The 23,213-nt window shown below is 43.4% G+C and overlaps 1 protein-coding gene and 1 long non-coding RNA gene across 2 annotated transcripts in view; one reads left to right on the top strand and one right to left on the bottom strand.

The window, feature by feature from the left end:
• Nucleotides 1-13,815, bottom strand: part of Csprs (component of Sp100-rs) — a 51,454-nt gene extending 37,639 nt beyond the window's left edge. Inside the window, exon 1 of the mRNA NM_033616.4 lies at nt 13,602-13,815. The gene's annotated coding sequence lies outside the window, so the exon portion shown is untranslated. The remainder of the gene's footprint in view (nt 1-13,601) is intronic.
• On the top strand, nt 19-8,193 carry LOC115489309. The gene is made up of 2 exons (XR_003953264.1): nt 19-85; nt 7,744-8,193. It is a non-coding gene; the product is annotated as an uncharacterized LOC115489309 (long non-coding RNA).
• Nucleotides 13,816-23,213: the final 9,398 nt, after the last annotated feature.

The raw sequence follows: 23,213 nt of genomic DNA on the forward strand, positions 1-23,213 counted from the left end.
GCTGAGTGACCAGGCTTACTGCCAAGTAGAAGACTTTGTGCAAGACATGAGGCTCATCTTCCAGAATCACAAAATCACGTTCAAGGTCAGCATCCCTTTGTGCCTGCATCTCATCTTCAGGGTTACTCTGCACCCATTTTCTGCATGCTGGAAAGTTTAGTGTCATACATCTTCCTGTAATAAGGATCAATAAATAAGAGATCTGGAAGCGCCAGACACAGTGATACAAGCATGGGATGGTAGCATTCAAAAGGCCGATGGAGCCCTTCCGCTCCACTCGAGCCCCGGGCTACCTTGCCAGCAGAGTCTTGCCCAACACCCGCAAGGGCCCACACAGGTCTCCCCAAGGGATCCTAAGACCTCTGGTGAGTGGAACACAGCACCTGCCCCAATCCAATCGCGCGGAACCTGAGACTGCGGTATATAGGGAAGCAGGCTACCCGGGCCTGATCTGGGGCACTAGCCCCTTCCGCTCCACTCGATCCCCGGGCTACCTTGCCAGCAGAGTCTCGCCCAACACCTGCAAGGGCCCACACAGGACTCCCCACGGGATCCTAAGACCTCTGGTGAGTGGAACACAGCGCCTGCCCCAATCCAATCACGCTGAACCTGAGACTGCGGTATATAGGGAAGCAGGCTACCCGGGCTTGATCTGGGGCACAAACCTTTTCTGCTCCACTCGAGCCCCGGGCTACCTTGCCAGCAGAGTCGCCTGACACCCGCAAGGGCCCACACAGGATTCCACATGGGATCCTAAGACCTCTAGTGAGTGGAACACAACTTCTGCCAGGAGTCTGGTTCGAACACCAGATATCTGGGTAGCTGCCCTGCAAGAAGAGTGCTTGCCTGCAGAGAATACTCTGCCCACTGAAACTAAGGAGAGTGCTACCCTCCCAGGTCTGCTTATAGAGGCTAACAGAGTCACCTGAAGAACAAGCTCTTAACAGTGACAACTAAAACAGCTAGCTTCAGAGATTACCAGATGGCGAAAGGCAAACGTAAGAATCCTACTAACAGAAATCAAGACCACTCACCATCATCAGAACGCAGCACTCCCACCCCACCTAGTCCTGGGCACCCCAACACAACCGAAAATCTAGACACAGATTTAAAAACATTTCTCATGATGATGATAGAGGACATCAAGAAGGACTTTCATAAGTCACTTAAAGAAATACAGGAGAGCACTGCTAAAGAGTTGCAGGCCCTTAAAGAAAAGCATGAAAACACAGCCAAAAAGGTGATGGAAATGAACAAAACCATACTAGAACTAAAAGGGGAAGTAGACACAATAAAGAAAACCCAAAGCGAGGCAACGCTGGAGATAGAAACCCTAGGAAAGAGATCTGGAACAATAGATGCGAGCATCAGCAACAGAATACAAGAAATGGAAGAGAGAATCTCAGGTGCAGAAGATTCCATAGAGAACATCGACACAACAGTCAAAGAAAATACAAAATGCAAAAGGATCCTAACTCAAAACATCCAGGTAATCCAGGACACAATGAGAAAACCAAAACTACGGATAATAGGAATTGATGAGAATGAAGATTTTCAACTTAAAGGGCCAGCTAATATCTTCAACAAAATAATAGAAGAAAACTTCCCAAACATAAAGAAAGAGATGCCCATGATCATACAAGAAGCCTACAGAACTCCAAATAGACTGGACCAGAAAAAAAATTCCTCCGACACATAATAATCAGAACAACAAATGCACTAAATAAAGATAGAATATTAAAAGCAGTAAGGGAGAAAGGTCAAGTAACATATAAAGGAAGGCCTATCAGAAGTACACCAGACTTTTCACCAGAGACTATGAAAGCCAGAAGAGCCTGGACAGATGTTATACAGACACTAAGAGAACACAAATGCCAGCCTAGGCTACTATACCTGGCCAAACTCTCAATTACCATAGATGGAGAAACCAAAGTATTCCACGACAAAAACAAATTCACACAATATCTTTCCACGAATCCAGCCCTTCAAAGGATAATAACAGAAAAGAAGCAATACAAGGACAGAAATCACGCCCTAGAACAACCAAGAAAGTAATCATTCAACAAACCAACAAGAAGACAGCCACAAGAACAGAATGCCAACTCTAACAACAAAAATAAAAGGAAGCAACAATTACTTTTCCTTAATATCTCTTAATATCAATGGACTCAATTCCCCAATAAAAAGACATAGACTAACAGACTGGCTACACAAACAGGACCCAACATTCTGCTGCTTACGGGAAACCCATCTCAGGGAAAAAGACAGACACTACTTCAGAGTGAAAGGCTGGAAAACAATTTTCCAAGCAAATGGACTGAAGAAACAAGCTGGAGTAGCCATTTTAATATCGGATAAAATCGACTTCCAACCCAAAGTTATCAAAAAAGACAAGGAGGGACACTTCATACTCATCAAAGGTAAAATCCTCCAAGAGGAACTCTCAATTCTGAATATCTACGCACCAAATGCAAGGGCAGCCACATTCATTAGAGACACGTTAGTAAAGCTCAAAGCATACATTGCACCTCACACAATAATAGTGGGAGACGTCAACACACCACTTTCTTCAATGGACAGATCGTGGAAACAGAAACTAAACAGGGACACAGTGAAACTAACAGAAGTTATGAAACAAATGGACCTGACAGATATCTACAGAACATTTTATCCTAAAACAAAAGGATATACCTTCTTCTCAGCACCTCACGGGACCTTCTCCAAAATTGACCATATAATTGGTCACAAAACAGGCCTCAACAGATACAAAAATATTGAAATTGTCCCATGTATCCTATCAGACCACCATGGCCTAAGACTGATCTTCAATAAAAACATAAATAATGGAAAGCCAACATTCACGTGGAAACTGAATAACACTCTTCTCAATGATACCTTGGTCAAGGAAGAAATAAAGAAAGAAATTAAAGACTTTTTAGAGTTTAATGAAAATGAAGCCACAAGGTACCCAAACCTATGGGACACAATGAAAGCATTTCTAAGAGGGAAACTCATAGCTCTGAGTGCCTCCCAGATGAAACGGGAGAAAGCACATACTAGCAGCTTGACAACACATCTAAAAGCCCTAGAAAAAAAGGAAGCAAATTCACCCAAGAGGAGTAGACGGCAGGAAATAATCAAACTCAGGGGTGAAATCAACCAAGTGGAAACAAGAAGAACTATTCAAAGAATCAACCAATCAAGGAGCTGGTTCTTTGAGAAAATCAACAAGATAGATAAACCCTTAGCTAGACTCACTAAAGGGCACAGGGACAAAATCCTAATTAACAAAATCAGAAATGAAAAGGGAGACATAACAACAGATCCTGAAGAAATCCAAAACACCATCAGATCCTTCTACAAAAGGCTATACTCAACAAAACTGGAAAACCTGTATGAAATGGACAAATTTCTGGACAGATACCAGGTACCAAAGTTGAATCAGGATCAAGTTGACCATCTAAATAGTCCCATATCACCTAAAGAAATAGAAGCAGTTATTAATAGTCTCCCAACCAAAAAAAGCCCAGGACCAGATGGGTTTAGTTCAGAGTTCTATCAGACCTTCAAAGAAGATCTAATTCCAGTTCTGCACAAACTATTTCACAAAATAGAAGTAGAAGGTACTCTACCCAACTCATTTTATGAAGCCACTATTACTCTGATACCTAAACCACAGAAAGACCCAACAAAGATAGAGAACTTCAGACCAATTTCTCTTATGAATATCGATGCAAAAATCCTCAATAAAATTCTCGCTAACCAAATCCAAGAACACATTAAAGCAATCATCCATCCTGAGCAAGTAGGTTTTATTCCAGGGATGCAGGGATGGTTTAATATACGAAAATCCATCAATGTAATCCATTATATAAACAAACTCAAAGACAAAAACCACATGATCATCTCGTTAGATGCAGAAAAAGCATTTGACAAGATCCAACACCCATTCATGATAAAAGTTTTGGAAAGATCAGGAATTCAAGGCCCATACCTAAACATGATAAAAGCAATATACAGCAAACCAGGAGCCAACATCAAAGTAAATGGAGAGAAGCTGGAAGCAATCCCACTAAAATCAGGGAGTAGACAAGGCTGCCCACTTTCTCCCTACCTTTTCAACATAGTACTTGAAGTATTAGCCAGAGCAATTCGACAACAAAAGGAGATCAAAGGGATACAAATTGGAAAAGAGGAAGTCAAAATATCACTTTTTGCAGATGATATGATAGTATATATAAGTGACCCTAAAAATTCTACCAGAGAACCCCTTAACCTGATAAACAGCTTTGGTGAAGTAGCTGGATATAAAATAAACTCAAACAAGTCAATGGCCTTTCTCTATACAAAGAATAAACAGGCTGAGAAAGAAATTAGGGAAACAACACCCTTCTCAATAGTCACAAATAATATAAAATATCTCGGCGTGACTCTAACTAAGGAAGTGAAAGATCTGTATGATAAAAACTTCAAATCTCTGAAGAAAGAAATTAAAGAAGATCTCAGAAGATGGAAAGATCTCCCATGTTCATGGATTGGCAGGATCAACATTGTAAAAATGGCTATCTTGCCAAAAGCAATCTACAGATTCAATGCAATCCCCATCAAAATTCCAACTCAATTCTTCAATGAATTAGAGGGAGCAATTTGCAAATTTGTCTAGAATAACAAAAAACCTAGGATAGCAAAAAGTCTTCTCAAGGATAAAAGAACTTCTGGCGGAATCACCATGCCAGACCTAAAACTGTACTACAGAGCAATTGTGATAAAAACTGCATGGTGCTGGTATAGAGACAGACAAGTAGACAATGGAATAGAATTGAAGACCCAGAAATGAACCCACACACCTATGGTCACTTGATCTTTGACAAGGGAGCTAAAACCATCCAGTGGAAGAAAGACAGCATTTTCAACAATTGGTGCTGGCACAACTGGTTGTTATCGTGTAGAAGAATGCGAATTGATCCATACTTATCTCCTTGTACTAAGGTCAAATCTAAGTGGATCAAGGAACTTCACATAAAACCAGAGACACTGAAACTTATAGAGGAGAAAGTGGGGAAAAGCCTTGAAGATATGGGCACAGGGAAAAAATTCCTGAACAGAACAGCAATGGCATGTGCTGTAAGATCGAGAATTGACAAATGGGACCTAATGAAACTCCAAAGTTTCTGCAAGGCAAAAGACACCGTCAATAAGACAAAAAGACCACCAACAGATTGGGAAAGGATCTTTACCTATCCTAAATCAGATAGGGGACTAATATCCAACATATATAAAGAACTCAAGAAGGTGGACTTCAGAAAATCAAATAACCCCATTAAAAAATGGGGCTCAGAACTGAACAAAGAATTCTCACCTGAGGAATACCGAATGGCAGAGAAGCACCTGAAAAAATGTTCAACATCCTTAATCATCAGGGAAATGCAAATCAAAACAACCCTGAGATTCCACCTCACACCAGTCAGAATGGCTAAGTTCAAAAATTCAGGTGACAGCAGATGCTGGCGTGGATTTGGAGAAAGAGGAACACTCCTCCATTGTTGGTGGGATTGCAGGCTTGTACAACCACTCTGGAAATCAGTCTGGCGGTTCCTCAGAAAATTGGACATAGTACTACCAGAGGATCCAGCAATACCTCTCCTGGGCATATATCCAGAAGATGCCCCAACTGGTAAGAAGGACACATGCTCCACTATGTTCATAGCAGCCTTATTTATAATAGCCAGAAGCTGGAAAGAACCCAGATGCCCCTCAACAGAGGAATGGATACAGAAAATGTGGTACATCTATACAATGGAGTACTACTCAGCTATTAAAAAGAATGAATTTATGAAATTCCTAGCCAAATGGATGGACCTGGAGGGCATCATCCTGAGTGAGGTAACACATTCAGAAAGGAACTCACACAATATGTACTCACTGATAAGTGGATATTAGCCCCAAACCTAGGATTCCCAAGATATAAGGTACAATTTGCTAAACACATGAAACTCAAGAAGAATGAAGACTGAAGTGTGGACACTATGCCCCTCTTTAGATTTGGGAACCAAACACCCATGGAAGGAGTTACAGAGACAAAGTTTGGAGCTGAGATGAAAGGATGGACCATGTAGAGACTGCCATATCCAGGGATCCACCCCATAATCAGCATCCAAACGCTGACACCATTGCATACACTAGCAAGATTTTATTGAAAGGACCCAGATGTAGCTGTCTCTTGTGAGACTATGTCGGGGCCTAGCAAACACAAAAGTGGATGCTCACAGTCAGCTAATGGATGGATCATAGGGCTCCCAATGGAGGAGCTAGAGAAAGTAGCCAAGGAGCTAAAGGGATCTGCACCCCTATAGATGGAACAACATTATGAACTAACCAGTACCCCGGAGCTCTTGACTCTAGCTACATATATATCAAAAGATGGCCTAGTCGGCCATCACTGGAAAGAGAGGCCCATTGGACTTGCAAACTTTATATGCCCCAGTACAGGGGAACACCAGGGCCAAAAAGGGGGAGTGGGTGGGCAGGGGAGTGGAGGTGGGTGGATATGGGGGACTTTTGGTATAGCATTGGAAATGTAAATGAGCTAAATACCTAATAAAAAATGGAAAAAAAAAAAAGGCCGATGGAGGAAGAATGTCTTGTGTTCAAAGCCTTCCTGGTATGAGACTTTATCTCAAAAAAGAAAAAGAGATTTGGAAGTGGATTTTCTTTTTGGTTTAAGATCTAGAATGTGTTTCACTAACAGGAAGGTTCCCAGCACAAGAGACCTAACTTCTTTCCTGGTCTACAAAGCTATTGGGCCACAAAGAGGAAAATTAAGCCAACACCCCCAACACACACACACACACACACACACACACACACACACACACACACACACACAGGAGAATAATTTTTAAAATATATGTATGTCAAAGGTGGGCATGGTGGCACAGGATTTTAAACCCAGCATATGGGAGGCAGATGTAGGCAGATCTCTGAGTCTGAGGCTAGCCCAGTCTATATATAGAGCAAGTTCAAGGATATCCAGGACTACACAGAGAAATCCTATCTGGAACCCCCCCCCCGTGTGTGTGTGTTTGTGTGTGTGTGTGTGTGTGTGTGTGTGTGTGTGTGTGTGTTTGGGGGAAGACACAGTGTGTGTGCATTTGAGTGTAGAAGTCTGTGGAGTCCAGAGGCATCAGTACAGTTAATTGAATTGGGTCTTTAGCAAGAGTACTATATGCTCTTAATCACCACTCCATCTCTCTAGATCCTAGCTTAAATCTTTGTGTGAGTATATGAATATATGTGATGTGTATGTACTCATGAGTGTGTGCATGTTTATGTGAGAATTCAGATGTGTGTGTCATAATATTCACGAAAGTCAAAGTAGAGGGCAACCATGTGTGTTTTTTTTCCATCTCAGCTTCTTTGAGACAAGGCAACTGTCGACCAGAGTGGAGTGCATGTAGCTTTCCACAGGCTTGAGGGGATCTGAACTCAAGTCCTCTCACTTGTGTGGCAAACACTGACCCACTGAGGCAACTCCCCAGCCCGAGATTGCTTCTTACTCCCCGTAGTCAAGATTCTCAGAAATACCAAACTCTAAGGTCCTTTACATGTGAATGAACCATGCACCTAATGGAGTCCCTCAGAGAATAGAAGTACCAAGAGGGAGGATGTGTTTCTGTCACTGATAATGAGTACCATCATTCTTGTCTACATTATGTTTTTTTTTTTTTTTTTTTTTTTTTTTAGGACCCTAAGTTTGGCGAAATGGGACTTAGACTGGAGTCCAAATTTGAGAAGGGTTTCAAGGAAGTGTTTGCTATTCAGGAAACAAATGAAAAGAGTTGACTGAAATCAGAGACATGGCTGGTGTCACCTGGCCATGTCTGGCTCACCTGCAGCAGCAATGAGTGTTCTTTATAGACTCTATCATTCCCGGATGATTACTCTTGGTCATATGGAAACAGGTGCAGCTAGGAGTTACACCTCTTGGCCTGGGGGTCCATCCCCTTTTCTCCCCATGAAATCAAGAGTATGGTGCATTGCTGCTCTCTGGTCTTCAAGGGTCTAGGCTGGAGCCTGTCTCCAGCTGGCTTTGCTCCACCACCACTGCAACCCCTCCCCCCACATATATGTTGCTTTTCTTGTCTCTTACTCTCCTGAGAGCAATCCACAATAAACCATAAGCTTCCAAGACTTCAAACCATGTGGTGGCTCATTCCTGTAGCTTCAGTCCTTGAGAGGCTGAGGCAGGAGGATAGCTGCAAATGCAATGCGAGCCTGGGCTACATAGTGACTTTCAGCTACCCTGGCTTATAAAGGTTTCTGGAAAAAACAAACCACTCATCAAATAAGACAGAAAAAGGCTCTCAACTCAGGGCCTGTGTCTAGGAAGACTCACTCTAAGATAATGTCCCAGAGGCAAAGCCTTCGGGTGGGGTTCTCAAGGTAGGTCACTGTCTAACCAAAGGTTCTCAGGTGTTAAACCAGCACTGGGGCCAAATTTTAACCTGTAGAAAGGCATTACAGACTATGTGAGCTACACATAAAGTGGCATATTTGACACAAAGTGGCATATTTGATAGTGGATGGAGAAAAGGTCACTGTAAGAAAGATGGGGTCTGGTGACACTTGCTGCATTGCACTAATAGATGGATATGAGTTCCTTAGATCGAGCAATCCCAAGTAATCATGAGGAAAGAGTCACTCATATCTGCAGCCATAAGTCAGACTGCAGCAAAAGCATGTATGTGCTGGGCCCTTGTGTTCACAAAGACAGAACTCCCAAGAAGACTGCATTCTAGGTTCAGGAAGTGTCTTGTGCCAATGTCAGGGTCCTGAGACTCAGAGTGAGGACTTTGAACCTGTTTCCCTGAACCTATTTGTCTATGAGAGGACCCTTTACTCTTCCTTGCAATGAAGAGCCATCTATGTCCCCCATCTAGCTTGAATAAAGACTACACAGGGGATTCCCAGCATAGCTCAGTAGACAAACCAAGGTTAGGGCTGGAAGCCATGTGAAAGGGGCCTCACATTAAAGGAGTGACAAGCCCAGCCTACAGGAGAGGCATGGAGATTGTGTTTGGGTTTAGATACTGGATAAAGAAAGCTGGAAAACTAAACTGGCTGACAGAGTTATCAATAGTTTAAATTTTTAAAAAACTGATTCTTGGTGAATGTCCCATCATGCACTACAATTCCCACTCATCTTCCAGTCCTGTCCTATCCCCCTCTACCCTGGCAACCTCCCCCGCCCCCAAAGAAAAGAAAACAATGACAACAAAAACAATCTTGCCATGAAAGCTGCAGTGTGTCACACAGTTTACACACTATCCAAACAGCTCTTCTTGCAAATGTTCATTGCAATGAACATTTGGTCATTGGTTTGATTCGAAGCCTCTGGCTCTGCTCTACCATCAATACTGGATCCTCCCCAGGATGCATCTCAGATATCCTGTTGTTGCCTTGTGTCATGGAGATCCTGCAGCTTTGGAAGAGCAGCACTGATCCATTCACCTGCTCCAGCAGTTCATAGCTGGGGTAGATGATGGGGTTGGTCAGGTCAAAGCCCTGTATCTGGGCCTGGTGGTAGCTGAGTTGGTTAGCCTGGCACCCATGAGTTATCAACACTTAAGTGTTCTTCTGTGCTGTAGAAGCTAATCAGTCTGGTGATGGCAAGGGTCATCGGTCTAGGCTGTCCCTGGGCAGCTCCTGTATGCTCCTCCTATTTTCAGCACACATTGATGAAGTGCTGCTTCATTATTGGAACCATGACCACAGACTCAGGGTTACAAATCTAACTGAAGTAGTGAGATGAGTCTACTCTCTAGTACTGGAGAATAGCCCATGAGATAGATGACCGTGTTCCTTAGGGTCACTCAGAGACATGAACTTAATGAGGTGATCAGGAACACTGCTGGGATTATGAGCATCCTTGATCAGCTCAGCACTGGCTGCTCTCTGAAGGATGGAACAATGGTGAGACCATCTCTCAATTCCTATTTCTATAGTAACAATAGAAAGATTCGGTTCCAGATAACCAGAATCACTCAACTGTCGCAGCCAGACTAAGTGCTTTCTGTAGAGAGACAGGTAGAGACCTAATGCTACTGAAGGCAGGACAACAGGGCAACCTATAAAGTTACTGCTTTATACCTATCAAAAGAGTGGTGGGCAAAGAGGGCACATGGTGGAAGTCAGCTATCCTATTAAAAGCCAGAGGTAGAGGGAGGGCTGTAACCAGAGTCCCTTAGAAAGTAAAGACTACTTAACAAGTGTCTAAAACAAAACCCAGATCTGATGCTATTCCTCCACCTCCTTCAGCAAAGAAAAGGGATTTTCAGGCTTCTTAGAACATCGCCTACATCATTCCTGTCAATAAGGCTGCAACTAACTCCAGCAGAATGTGTAGAACAGCCGTGTGTTTGCCACAGGTGTGTCTTTGCTTGAACTGGCTCATTCCTGTGAGCAGGAAAGCACAGGAGTGTGTGGTTTTGAGCTGTGTCTCTCTTTTAAAAGGCATTCTTCATGGCTGTGCTGATCAGTAAGGACCATGCCACCTTCTGAGTGGGTAGAAAGCTCAGGGGGCTTTGTCTGGATCCTCTCGTGCCTCCAGAGTCAAGCTGGCTACGGGAGTGACCAGAACTCCTTTGCTGCTATTTGGTGAGAAATAAAGAAGCTTGTCTTAACTGTTGGTGAAGAAGCTCCTGCCTACAAACTGTTACTCAGGCAGTGACTTTGGAAGCAAAAACCCCAAACAACCTGAGGTTTCTACAAAAGGAAGAACTCAGACAGGATTTGGGAGAGATGTCAAAAGTTGGGAGGCAGCTAGCCCAGAATTAACTTCCTGCTTCCCTTTGTTTGAACTTGGGAGCAAACACCGCCCTGATTAGGGCAGGAAAAAAACAAAACAAAACCTTTGGCAGGAGGCTTTGTGGTGAGTATAGTTATGAAAAAACAAAAAAACAAAACACAAAACAACCAGGGTCTGGAGAGTGAAGAGCAGATCTCCAAAAAATGAAAGTCCAGGGCTTGTCTAATGCTCTCTGAACTGAAAGCTGAGCGTTGCCTTTCATAAACAGATTGCTTGCAATCTGAGCCATTACAATCATGTGTCCCCTCTGCTGCAACAAAAGCCTAAATTCTGGCCTAAGCAGGAGTTGGTCGGTAGCTGCCACTCCAATCACTCTTGTACAAGAATGGGCCCTCAGAACCCAAGAACCCTTTTACTTTGCCAAGTGCCTTCCAAACCATGTGTCCCATGATGTTTCTGTAAGTATCTTCAGTCTTTCATCTGACATGCAACCTCTTCCAGGATGGCCTGAAAACTGAAGTTTCCCCTCCTGAAACCTTTATTCTACCTTGTTTTGAAGCCGTGTTGTGTGGTTTTCCAAAGCATGACAGCCAAAGTTATGCTTTGAATTTTAATTACTGTGTCAAAGAGATCTGTGAAACAAGAATGCCTCTGTGAAACAAGACACATGTTTTCACTTCCCTACACAGATTTGTTTGCCCCAACTACATAGGATGTGCTTGGTCACATGTAGGGAGGAGGTACGTATGTGGGAAACATGTCAACATGTATGCTTGCCTGATTGGATGCAGGCAGGAATTATATCAGGAAGCATAATTCCCCCTGATTGGACACAAAGGGTAATATGGTGGCCTTATGGGGCTACTCATTTAAGCTTCTGTGAAATTTGCCATTCTTTTGTGCATCCAGGAATAGACCTGGCCAGAGTTCATCCTGACAGTATCAAAGCTTGCTTCCAATTTGATTCAAAGTTATGATAGCCATCTTATTCTCACCCAGGTAGAGTAACACAAGGCCAGAATGTTCTAGATTTCTGTATGAACAATTCTGCCAATATTATAGCTGGAAAATGGGGTGTGGGGTTTTCAGGGAAGGGGGGACCCTTTAATAGCATTCTTCCAGAGCTGCTTTGGGGTAAGTAGGTGTAGCAACGTTCTGTTCCCTGTGCACCTCACCTCCCAAGAGTTACACTTGACTGTAGAGCTGGGCCTTCAGGTCTCAGGAGTGCCAGTCAGACACTGGACAGTATAGTGATAGTTCAGCTCTCCCTGTGTGCACTCCTCTGGGTCTCCAAGAAGGAACTGAACCAGCAACATATAGACATTGGATTCCCATGCACACATTAGCTTTGAGGTGCTTCTGCAAAGTCTTGTTACTTAGAGTCCTGTAAAATCATCCCCAAGTTTCTTATTCTAGATCGAAGTAGAAATGGAGACATGGCTAAAATGTGGGGCACTAAAAGACCCCAAAGGCTAACCTCAGGCATGGCCTCACACTACTCTTGTGAGTCATACCCACCCCAGCTTCATACCAGCCTATCCCTGTGCATGTGAACTAAAGGATGGGAAAGAGGCAAGCAGACTCTCTGCTGGGAGACCTGTCAGGGTACAGGCTCACCTCAGGTCACCAAGTCCCTCAGAGAAAGTGCTCCCAGAAGGAGGAACAGAGAGAACTTGATATATCCTAATGATCCATGAGGGGCCTCCTAGAAAGACTCACTGGAGGTGACAGCTCATCACTACTTATCATATCTGCACCTCAGAAGGGAGGACCACATCTTTGTCCTCATGCCCTGGTGGCCACTGCTGCAGCTTCCTCCTGCCTTTGACTTCTAGGCTGGGATGACAAGTCTTCAGAGACCCAAGTCTTGCTCTGACCCAATGTCTATGGAGTTGGGGGATGTCCTCAATCCTGGGTCTGAGAAATCTTGTCCTGGCCACATTCCTGGGTCTCCTGCTGGCCTGAGAAATACCTTGCAAGTGTTTGATCCTCCTTCCCTGCTGTCTCCTTACCCAATTCACTTCAGCCAGGGACATGACAACCAACCCTGGGGGGATCCCTGCTCCCCTCCTAGACACAGGAGCAAGAGAGAACAGTTTGAGTTTCTGTGGAGGGCTTTGAATTGTTTTGTTTTGTTTGTTTGTCCCATCTTTCCATAAAGAAGGCACTGTCAGGAACTGGCTCAGCTTGTCCTGGTGTACCCTTCTGCAATCCTGTAGGTCCCCTTTCTCCTCCCTGCTACAACATTCCAAAAATGATGGATGGGACAGGATCTCACAGCAGCACCCTTGAGATTAGAGAATTACTTTCGTTTTTCTTTTCCCCATCAGGGCGGAGCCCTCTCTGGTTTCTTAGTGCTTGGGCTCACTTCCTGCTCTCAGCTGTGGCCCACAGCAAACACACAGAAGCCTGGGCAGACACCAAGGGATCAGAGCTCACTGTCCCAGGCCCCAGGCAGCTGTGGAAGATGGAAGGGAGCAAGGGCAGCCCCAGGTGGGTCTTTTTCCCTCTGTAACCTTTCCCTCTGACAACACTGTTGATTTTATGTCTTGAATTAGTGACCCAAGCTTCAGTCAGTCCAAACCGCCTGACATGAAGTAGCTTTGGCCTATAATGAGAGGGGATAGATTTGGGGGTGATGAGGCGAAGAGTCAGACAGAGAGAGAGAGAGACAGAGAGAGAGGCAGAGTGAGAGACAGAGACAGAGACAGACAGACAGACAGACAGACAGACAGACAGACAGACAGACAGACAGACAGACACAGAGAGAGAAAGAGAGAGAACATCAGCATACCTGAACACTTGAGTTTGATATCCGCTGCCGAGAGAGACAAGCTTGCCAGATTGTACACAAGTCATAACTGTCTTTATGACCACTGCTCAGCTGTCAGAGGGAGACTTTGGCCACAGCTGACAGGGACTCCTGTGGCATGGTTCTGTTATTATCTTGTGACCCAAGCGGTCTCAGTCCCTCTGCCTCTCTCTGCATTAGAGCAGGACTCCTGCAGGAAAGTCACCTCAGGGAAGAAGTCCAAATAGCAGACGATGCTGGGTAAACAGTTGGCACCCGCTGCCCTGTTTCTCTTACCTGTCTGGCAGGACTTGTCACCAAGAAAGCTGTGCCCAGGCTCACTCATAGTTTAAGCTCTTACTGTCAGACCTTGATCCAAGGAAGACAAAAGACAAGAAAGGGCCTTGATTGCAAAGGTCAGGGCAAGCCACATATTTCTATTTCCCTTTAGTTTTCTGTTCTAGGTGGATGTTAGCTCTGGCAGGAAACAGTAGAATTCTGTTTGCTCCAGTAACTCAGATGCGCTACTATGCATAAATAATGTTGGGCAGTGTTTTTGTTAGTACAAAGGAAGTAATACATTTTTTTTCAGTACTGCAGATGAACCTCGGGCTTTGAATATGCCTGATTATATATCTCTATTTATTTTTTAGAACTTTGACTCAAGGTTTTGCTAAGTTACTCACACCAGTGTGGAACTCAGTGTATAGGTTAGGCTGACCTTGAACTTGTGAGCCTCTGAGTGACTGAGGTTACAGGCCTAGACCACCAGGACCATTTCATAATAAAATGTGGTTTATAAGCTTTCAAACTTGTGGAAATATAGAAAGGATAAGACCCCTCAGCTGCCCCCATATACTTAGCCCACTCCTTGGGCTCAATCTTCCTTATATTATTTATTTTTTATTTTAAGGCACGGTCTCTTGGTCTTTTTTATTATGTTGTCCAGGCTGACCTGAAACTTGCTATGTAAACCTGCCTGTACTTGGACTTACAATAGAGATCCATCTGCCTCTGCCTCCCAAGTACAGGGATTAAAGGTGTACAATACCATACCTGGGTCTTTCTTATTGTCTACAAAATATTTATTGGGCGCGCGCGCGTGCGTGCGTGTGTGTGTGTGTGTGTGTGTGTGTGTGTGTGTGTGTGTGTGTGTGTAAGAGAGAGAGAGAAAAGAGTGTGTACACTATTAGGGAATGTGCCTTTGGAGGACAGAAGAGGATGTCAGGTCCCCTGTAGTTGGAGTTATAGATGGCTATGAGCTGACAGACTGGGAGCTGAACTCCAGTCCTTTTGAAGAACAATCATTGCTCTTAACTGCTGACCTATCTCTCCAGCCCCTTTATCTTTCCCAATGCATTTCATGTATAATTTGTTTTCGTTAATGCGTATTTTCATTTTGTAATGGTGTGCGGTGTTTTCAGCCTTAGCCTGTTTTAAAGAGTAGAAGCCTTGGCGAGGTCCTCCATGTAATGAGGGTACACTTACTTTACTCTTTTTCACAGCTCCCTGCCGTTCAGAGCACTTGTATATGAACCAAGAAATGTATCATTCAATGTAATGCTTATTTATGTGTGCACACGTGCGGCAGCTTTGCGTGTGTCATGGAGTCAGGGGGCAAAATAGAGGAGGTGGTACCTCCCTTCTTCCGTGTGGCTTCTGGGATCTGAGCCAAGTCATCAGGCTGGGTTGCTGGCTCCTTTTCCACTGTGCCAGCTTGCCAGTCCTTTCCACGAGTTTTAAACCAGTTTAAACCAGTCTCCTTTTGATGAACTTTCGCTCACTACCATTGTTGACTGTCACCCACAAGCTGTGGGAACGTTGGCCATATAATGCATTATGCTTATTGACTAGTATTTTGTCTTGAATCAAAGATATAATCAGGGGACTACCGAGACAAAGGGCGTTACTTGCTTTATAGACGCTGCCAAATGGCTGCTGAGGAGGCAAAGTCTATGCATTTCCATGCCAGTAGCTACTGAGGTGAGGCGTCTTCCTCTCTCAGCCCAAGTACACAAAGGCAATAGAGATGTGTGCTGTTTTGCAGTCTCTCTATTAAGCAGGAAATGGGTTGCGTTTCTTATGCACTGGCCCTTCAGCTCCCTCTCCAGCACTGGTCTGTTTTCGATATCTTTAGTCAGGTGTTCATTTATTTTTTAACAGATTTAATTCATTTATTTTTCTTGTATAAAAACCCCTATGTGGTTTGTATATGCACTTCTTCTATGCACTGGCTAAATGTCTTGAGAAACCGTAGCTATATTCTCCCTTGTCTTTTGGCACTGTGTATAGTGGGTTTCCTCTTATACAAAGTTAAATTTGAATTGTAGTATTGATCTTGTAAGAAAGACACATCCATAAATAAAGTGATAATGGAAGCCACTGAGAAAATCAAGCACCCTTGGGGTGTTGGGGCTTTTGTGTTTCTGCTTGCCGTGGCTGCCTTTGAACCTAGAGCTTTGTGCTTGCCGAGCAAGTTCTCTACCTCTGAACTATATCTCCAGCCCTCCCTTTACTTTTTGATTTGAGACACAATCTCATTCAGTTGCCCAGGATAGCCTTGAAACTGTAATTTTCCTGTTTCAGCTTCCTGAGTCCTTCGGCTTAAAGGCCTGCCCTACCTGGCCTGGCATGAGTTTTTGTTTGTTTTGTTTGGATCACAGTTCTGTGTTCTTCAGGTAACATGTGGGAATCTATCTTTATTCAGGGAAAGTTTGTTTCTTTTCGTCTGTCTCTTTTTTTAGACAAAAGGATTCTACCCTGGAGCCACATTAGCCCCCCAATTCTCACTGCTCCTGTGCTATCTTTGTTAGGATTTTAATCTTTTTATGTGTAAGGCTGTCTCCTGGTCTTCCCCCATGACAATGACTTAATGTTTAGTAGCTTGGTTTCTTTCCTTTACAGCTTAAAAAAAATCTCTGTGTGTGAATGTAGTGTGTGTTTGTGTGAGCGAGTGTGTGCGAATGCAGTATTGTGTATGTGTGTGTGTGTGTGTGTGTGTGTGTGTGTGTGTGTGTGTGAATACTGTGCTTACATGAGCATGTGTGTGTAAATGCAGTGTGTGAGTGTGATGGTTTGTATATTCTTGGACCAGGGAGTAGCACCCTTTGGAGGTGTGGCCTTGTTGAAGTAGGTGTGTCACTGTGGGTGTGGGCATAAGATCCTCACCTTAGTTGCCTGGAAGTCAGTCTTCCACTAGCAGCCTTTGGATGAAGACATAGAACTCTCAGCTCTGCCTGCACCATGCCTTCCTGGATATTGCCATGCTCCCACCTTGATGATAATGGACTGAACCTCTGAACCTGTAAGCCAGCCCCAAGTAAATGTTGTTTTTTTAATAAGACTTGCCTTGGTTATGGTGTCTGTTCACAGCAGTAAAATCCTAACTAAGACAGTGAGTATGTGGGTGTATGTATATGTATATAAATGCACTGTATGTGTATGTGTGTGAATGTTGTTTATATGTGCGTGTGTGGATGCAGTCTATGTGTATGTGTATGGGTGTTGGGTATATGTGAGTATGTGTGTGTGTGAATGCAGTGTGTGTGTGTAAAGGGCTGCAATATATGTGCCACCACTAGATGGTGCTAAACCTCTTTGTGCGCAGCTGCGAGAGCACAGCCAGCCAAAGTCACCAGTCCATCACCGGGGCTTTTGCCCAACCTCTGGGGGCTTTAACCTATCCCCAGGGTGCATGAGGATCATGGGTGTTGCTACCAGTCCTAGTTTAGACACGTCACCAAAAGTATTTAAGCCACACACTTTCTGAGCTTTCTTTGTCTACCTCAATATGATATAGAAGTAAAAGTTAACCGTGGAAGAATCTGGTGTGTCCTGTGTTTATTTCCCGCGGGACGGGGATAAGCTCGGGATATGTGTGTCTGTGTGTATCTGTGTATTAACCCAATATATATATATATATATATATATATATATATATATATATATATATATATATATATACACACATATATATACATATATATATTATGTGTGTGTATCTGTGTATTAACGCAATATATACATATACATACACACACTATATATGTGTGTGTATATATATATCTATATATCACATGTGTGGAGATCAGAGGACAATGTGGGGAATCGTGCTCCCCTTGCACCTTGTTTGAGTTTGAGGCAGGGTCTCCTGTTTGCCTGTGTCCACTAGGTTAGTTGGAAGTTGAGGTTCCCAGGGAGTCCCCTGCCTCCACCACCTATGGAGCTGCAGGTGTGCTGGAACTTCAGGCATCTGCTGTAGCATCCAGCGTTTATGTGAATTCTGGGAAGCTGAGCTCAAGTCTGTACACTTGGGGATCAAGTCACTGAGCCACCTAGCTAGTCCTGATTTCTAACTGAATCTTAAATATTATTTCATTGTTTTATGTGTATGAGGGCTTTGCCTGCATGCATGTCTGTGCAGCATATCATGTCTGGTGTCCCAGGAAGTCAGAAGAGTGTATTATATTCCCAGGAGTTCCAGACAGGTGTGACCTACCATGTGGGTGCTGGGAACTGAATCTGGGTCCTCTGGAAAGGCAGCCAGTGTTCTTAACCACTGAGCAATCTCTCCATCTCCTAATTTCTAATTTTTAAAGAAATACATTGTGGTGAAGGATAATATAAATTTTACAAGGGGTCCTAGCTCATCTCCATGGTTTTGTAAGCTCCTCTGTAACCTACATCTCTGCAACCTTGTTAACTCCCTGCCCATCTTCACCATGTGTCTACATTGGTTCTTCTGCTCTGCTAAGTGCTTTGAGAAGACTTTCCTTATAGCTTCTGGATCATTCTTCTAGACGGGGTCTTCCATTCCACTGTCCTTTGTTTATTATATGGTTGCTGTGGTTATACCCCATCACTATGGTTGGACATTGGGCTGCTCACACCACACTTAGATTACCACAAGGTGTAACCTGGGTGTTGTTTTTGTTTTCTATCTGAGGTCAGTTTCTAAGGACATCATTGATCAATCAATCACCAAGGGATCCTATATTCCTTTGGTTTCTGGGCACTCTCTTCTCTGCCATTGGCTATGGTGGCCCCTCTGCCATAAAGCCTGAGGTGTCATCACAGTGGGTCCTGATCAGTGAATGCACTGTGTGAATGGGTTTGGATGAGAATGGCTCCCATAGGGCCACAGATTTGAATATTTAGTCACCAGGGAGTGGTACTACTTGTAAGGATTAGGAGGTATAGTCATGTTGGAGAAAGTGTGTCACTGGGAGTTGGCTTAGAGGTTTCAAAAAGCCCATTCTAATCCCAGAGTCTCCCTCTTCCTGCTTCCAGCTGGTCCAGATCTAGAACTCTCAGCTACTTCTCCATCACCATATCTTTCTACATCTGGCCATGCTCTCTGACCTGATGACAATTCAAATTGACAAGTCAAATTAAACCTCTGAAAATGTAAGCAAGCCACAATTAAATACGTTCTTTTTTAAGAGTTGCTACGGTCATGGTATGTCATCACAGCAAGAGAACACTAACCGAGACACACTGTATTTGTGAGACCTCATTTGCTGTTCCCAAGCTACAGCAGCACAGAACACTTCAAAACAGGCAGAGCTCACATAACATAGAGGAAAGCACAGACCTAAGCTTGGAGCATTTCCAGCATGGGTCTGTCCCTTCCTCTTGTTCATTGTGAAGATGGTATGTGGTCTCTGAGTGTGGTAGGACTGGACTCCTGTTGACTGTCACCCTGTGTGGTCGCTGGTTTCTGTCCCAAATATCTGTAAAAGTGGTTAGACTCAAGTTTCTGGCCCTGAAAATGGCTCATCTTTTATTTCTTTTAAAAGTATAAAGTGTGTTTTAAAATGAGATTTATTAATTTTGGTTTTCTGTATTAGTGTTTTGCCTGCATTTGTGCATCACTTATGTGCAGTGTACACCATATATGCTTGTTGCCCATAGATGTCAGAAGAGGGCATCAGATGCCCAGCAACAGAAGTTATGTGTGGTTATGAACCACCATGTGAGTAATGGGAGTCCAACCCATGCCCTCTGCATGGAGCCATCTCAACAGCCCCTGACTCAAATGTCTTGACCCTTAAGTCTTATGTTACCCCGTCTCCAGTCCCTTTGTCATCTATTGTATTTTTATTTCCTCTTCTTGTTTTATTTGTGGGGTAGAGGAATTGGCAAGAAAGGGTTTCTCTGTGTATCCCTGGCTATACTGGAACCTGCTCTATAGACCAGGCTACTCTTGAACCCAGAGATCTGTCTGCCTATGCCAAGGAAGTCTATTACTCTCCGGGCTAGAGAGATAGTTTAGCAGTTAAGTGGATGCTGGTTGAATTTCAGGCACCAACATGGTAGTTTGCAGAGACCTATAACTGAAGTTCCAGGAAAATCTGACATCCATGGACACCAAGCACACATGTAGTACACTAATATACATGCAGTTATTATATTCATATACATAAATGAAAAACAATGTCTTTTTTAGAAGAAAAGAAACCAGATGTTCTGCAATACAAGGAAGGAAGGAAGGAAGGACGGAAGGAAGGAAGGAAGGAAGGAAGGAAGGAAGAAGGATGGAGGAAAGGAGAAACAAAGACATAGAAATAGAGGGAACAGAAGAGTAATTTGTAAAGAAAAGTTAATGGGATTTTTCAAATGGATAAATGACATCAGCTCCTAAACTTAGGAAAGTCTAAATGGGATGAATTAAAACAAAACCTTTTGTGAGGTTGATTTCTATCATGAAAGCATCCTGAGTTTGCCAAAAGCTTTTTCTGCGTCCTTTGGGGGTGATATGTCCTGTATTCTATTCATGAGATGTACTCCAGTTATCCATTTGCAAATGTTGAAATTTTTGCTTTGCTTCACCTAAGTGGGGGTGTAAAGCCTGATTTTGTGTGTCAACTTAACACAAGCTAGAGTTATCACAGAGAAAGGAACCTCCCTTGAGGAAATACCTCCATGAGATCCACCTGTAAGGCATTTTCTCAATTAGTGATCAAGGGGGAAGGGCCCATTGTGAGTGGTGCCATCCCTGGGCTGGTAGTACTGGGTTCTATAAGAAAGCAAGCTGAGAAAGCCAGGGGAAACAAGCCAGTAAGCAGCATCCCTCCATGTGTGAGTTCCTCCAGTGTGAGTTCCTGTCTTGACTTCCTTTGGTGATTAAGGCCTATGTGAAAGTAGAAGCTGAATATACCCTTTCCTCCCCAACTTGCTACATGGTCATGATGTTTTGTGCAAGAATACAAACCCTGACTAAGACATGGAGTGACAGGAAGTACCTGACACTTGTGGAATGTCTTCTGGCTTGGTTTTCTGTTCATGAATTATATAAAGGAGGCTCAGTAGCCAGACAAGTTGATAGTTTATGCTCCTTAGACACAAGTGCCAAAAGCTATCCTTCACCGGAAGGAAAGGCTGTCAGTTGTGTTACCCATTATATCTCTGACACCAGCTGGCTTCTTCTGAGCCTGGAATTGGTGATTACTTGGGATCCTTGGTCTACTAAGTCTAGAAGCTATGCTATGAAGTTAGCCAGGTTGCCTGTTTGGCTATTTGCTAGCTGAGGCCATAGGTAGGCTCTGAGCCAGATGGGGTTACTTGCTGCTTAGTTAGGTAGAGCCAAATAACACTCTGCTATGAGATAGAGACAACACACTGTCTTGGGGAGTAGACAGGCAGACAGGCAGTGTGTCCAGACTGACCTGCTGGCTAGGCAGGAATGGTAAGTATGTTCCTTGGACAGATGGGCTGCCTTGGCAGAGCAGAACAGCTGACTGGGCTCTCCCACCAAGAGTGCCACTGATAGTGGAGACACAGCTGCAAAACTACCCCCCCATCTTATCATTCTGCTCTGTTTGTTGTTTTCCAGTGGTCTATTGAGCCATTCAGTGTTCATTGAGCAAGACAGATGGAGACATCCACTGGGACAGAGTTCTGGGGAGCTCTATGTTTGTTTCTATACTGGTTCCCAGTATAGAGAGACCTTAGGTCCAGGGTCACAATCTTGGTAAGGCTAAGGAGGAGACTGAGGAGGGACAATGCAGCCAAAGCCAATGCTTCTCTTGCCCTTCACACATGGCTTTGGTGGCCTGTGGGTAAGGTTAGTTTCATCTTCCAGTTGTTGTATTTGATTGTGGGTGGGTGGTAGTTGCTGGTTGGTCATTCTGTATTGGGGACTTAGTCATAGACATCCTGACATCAACAAGATTTGTTGTTGTTGTTGTTGTTTTGTTCTACTTAATGCTGTCTGTCACTTCCTGGCATTCCTAGTCAGACTGTGGAAACATCACTCAGGTAGTCTCTTAGCGTGGTTTCTGTGGCAGTGATACAACACTCTGACTAAATACAATTTGGGAAGGAAAGGGTTTAACTGGCTTATAGTTCCACATCATAGTCCATCATGGAAGTCAGGGCAGGAACTCAAGCAGAATCCTGGAGGCAGGAATTGAAGCAGACACCGTGGCATAGCTTACTGGTTTGGTCAACTTGCTTTCTTACATATCCCAGAACAACCTGTCCTGAGGTGGTGGTGCCTACAGTTAGCTGTGCCCACTCACATCAATCATCAATCAAGAAAATGCCACACAGACATGCCTAACAGGCAACCGTTATGGAGGTATTCTTTTTCAATTGAAGTTCCTCTTTTCAAAGAACTTTAGCTTGTGTCAAGTTGACAAAAACCAAACAAACGCAATTTAATAATCCAAACTAAACAGGACATACTGTGTGTTAGTCATATTTCCTCTTTTGCTTGTACACCAGAGAAAACAGTGCAGCCTTTCTCACTCTGTGCAGCATTTTGAGTGTCCACTTTCATTTTATGTATTTGAATATAAATGCAATGACTTTCTACAGAGCTGTACACCCAGCACCACAGTATTAGTTTAGGATGTAGACCTCCCCCATCCCTAAAAGAATCCCTTGCAGCTATGTGCAGTCCATTCTTGTTCCCCTAAGTCAAGCAACCACTAATACATCTTTCTGCATAGATTTCATTTATTGGCGTTTCTTGCAAATGGAATTATACATTATTTAGCCTTCTGTGTTTGTTTTCTTTCATTAAGGAATAAATGTTTTTGAAATTCATCCACATTGTAGAATGTATTAGCATTTTGTCCCTTTTTATTCCATAATATTTCATTGCATAAATTGTCTACTATTATTTTTCTACTCATCAATTAAAGGCCATTTCAATGGCTTCTATTTTTCAGCTATCAACAATACCTCCAGAAATATTTCTATATATTTCGGTGGGAATATTACTTTTCACTAATTCTATATGAGGACAACAAGTAGTAGAATTTTAAAATCATAATTATCTTTGTGTTTAACTTTATTTTTTGTATGTCTGTGGTCTGCAGTATATATGCATGTATATACAAACATTCACTTGTGTGAGAGCTCATGTCTGTGCAGATGCACATATATGTGTGTACACATGTGTGAGGAAGTCAGAGGTCCATGCAGAGCTTCCTCTTCCATCGGTCTCCATCTTGTACATTGAGGCAGGGTCTCCCTCGATTGAACCCATAGCTTCCAGTTCAGCTGTTGATGCATTGGGGTTAATTCAAGACATTTATCTTATGTATGTTTGTTCTTTGAAGTCTTTCTTTCATATATAAAACCTTATAGTTTCCACAATCATCTATT

Source organism: Mus musculus (assembly GCF_000001635.26).
Source record: "Mus musculus strain C57BL/6J chromosome 1 unlocalized genomic contig, GRCm38.p6 C57BL/6J MMCHR1_RANDOM_CTG5".
Classification (NCBI taxonomy): Eukaryota; Metazoa; Chordata; class Mammalia; order Rodentia; family Muridae; genus Mus; species Mus musculus.